This window comes from Callospermophilus lateralis, chromosome 3, assembly GCF_048772815.1.
Source record: "Callospermophilus lateralis isolate mCalLat2 chromosome 3, mCalLat2.hap1, whole genome shotgun sequence".
NCBI classification, from domain to species: Eukaryota; Metazoa; Chordata; class Mammalia; order Rodentia; family Sciuridae; genus Callospermophilus; species Callospermophilus lateralis.
In genome coordinates this window covers 199,070,561-199,072,592 of record NC_135307.1, presented here as the reverse complement: position 1 = coordinate 199,072,592, position 2,032 = coordinate 199,070,561, and the positions used below count along the sequence as shown (strand labels likewise).

The 2,032-nt window shown below is 76.8% G+C and overlaps 1 non-coding gene across 1 annotated transcript; it reads right to left on the bottom strand.

The window, feature by feature from the left end:
* Window positions 1-901: 901 nt before the first annotated feature.
* LOC143641566 (5.8S ribosomal RNA) lies at window positions 902-1,054 on the bottom strand. Its single transcript, XR_013155401.1, has one exon. It is a non-coding gene; the product is annotated as a 5.8S ribosomal RNA (ribosomal RNA).
* Between the last annotated feature and the right edge of the window lie 978 nt (window positions 1,055-2,032).

The window sequence follows — 2,032 nt, the reverse complement described above, 5'->3', positions numbered from 1 at the left end:
CCGCCGAAAGCGGACCAAGCGCACACCGACACAACACGCGACGCCGCCGGCGCGACCTCCACCCACACGCGCGCCGAAACCGGGAGACGCCCTCGCGCGCTCGCTCCGACCCCCTCCCCCGCCGCCGCCGCTCGCCGCTCCGTGCGAGGGAGCCGTCGGCGGGAGGGACACGGCGGGGGGAGCGGCGCGGCGCGTCCACGACCCGGGAGGGAAAACGCGCGACGGCGGGCGACACCGCGGCGTCCCGCGGCTCGCCGCCGGGGCACGCATCCCCCGGGGCGCGGCCACACTCGCGCCTTCCCCCGCGGCGCGAGCCCCACCCCGGCGGGGCGGACGCGGGCGCGGGGCCGGCGACCGGGGAACGTCCGAGCCAGCCCGGGCCGCGCGGCGGCAGCGGCGGGAGGCCTCCGCGGAGGGCGGGGGCGCGACGCGGGGACAAGCCGCGGGGCGGCCGGCCCGGCGCCACGGTCGGGCCGCCACCGGGGGCGGACGGCGGCCCGGACGCGGACCGGCGCGCACCAGCGGCTCTCCCTCACGACACACCGCGCACACCCTCGCCGCGGGCGGCACCCGACCGCGCGCCAACGGCGACCCGTCACCGGGCAAGAACGAGGACCGACCGGAAGCAACCGCGCACCCTTCTCCTCCTCCCTGGCCTCCACTCGCAGGTGGCGGCGGGCGGGCCGGCGGGCGGCAAACGGCGGCCACAGACGATGCGACCCCCCCCAACCACCGAGGGGCTGGGGGCGGGGAGCGGCACACCGCCAACCGACCGCCAGGGTCTGCACTTAGGGGGACGTAGGTCCCGAGGCGGGTCCTGCGAGAAAACCCCCAGCCGCGCCAGCCCGCGGGGGGCAAGGCCTGAAGAGCCAAAACCCCCGGGGGGCGATTGATCGTCAAGCGACGCTCAGACAGGCGTAGCCCCGGGAGGAACCCGGGGCCGCAAGTGCGTTCGAAGTGTCGATGATCAATGTGTCCTGCAATTCACATTAATTCTCGCAGCTAGCTGCGTTCTTCATCGACGCACGAGCCGAGTGATCCACCGCTAAGAGTCGTATGAGATTTGGGAAGGAGGGCCACGGGGGCCCCTCTCCCGCTGGTCCTGGCGCGGCACCGGCTCTTCCCCCCCAACAGCCCCCCCAACCCCGCCGCCAAGGCGCACGGAGCGGGAAGACCGGGAGAGAGAGAGAGAGCTTGCCTCCCGGCCGGCCAAGCACAACAAGGGTACCAGAACAGAAACCCAGTGGTGGTCGAGAGGTTTCTCCACGACGGGGCTCGCCCGGCGCCTCAGGACCGCACCGGGGCGCGGCCGGGCACACGGGACGGGCCCCACAGGCGCCCGGGGGTTCCCACCACCCCCCCCGACGGCGCGGAGCGGCACACACGCCCGCCGCGAAGGGACCGCCGGGCACCCCCTCCCGGCGGCCGCCAGCGGCGGGACGCGGCACGCACCCCGACCGCGGGTGGGCGGCAGAGTCTGGGGGAGCAGAGGTCGGGCCAGGCCCTCCCACGGCTCCCCACGGGCCCGCCTCCCCCGACACACCAAGGGGGGGACGGGCGACGCCCCTGAGGGTCTTTAAACCTCCGCGCCGGAACGCGCTAGGTACCTGGAGAGGGGTGGACGGGACGAGCGCAGCCGACCGCTGGGAGGCGGCGTCCCCACCGCCAGGCGCCGGGAACCGACCCCGACCCGACGCGACGCGAGGACCGCAGCGCTACCCACCCGCGACGGCCGAACGCCGTCCAGGGCGGGCCGTCAGGAGGCGCCGGCGGCGGGTGGCGGCGGCGGAGGCGGCGAGGCCGCGCGCGACGCCGACGGGACCCGAACACCTCGCGGGGGACACCCCGGAGGGCTTCCCCGCGCGGGCCGCGCCCCGACGACGACCGCGACGACACAACACCACCGCCGCGCGCGCCACACACACCCACACGGGCGCCCCGAGAGACTGCGCCGCGGGTCGCGTCCCGACCGCGACCGGGGGAGCGGCTCGGCGTCGGAAACAGCAGGCGGGCGGGCGGCGGACCTTCCGCC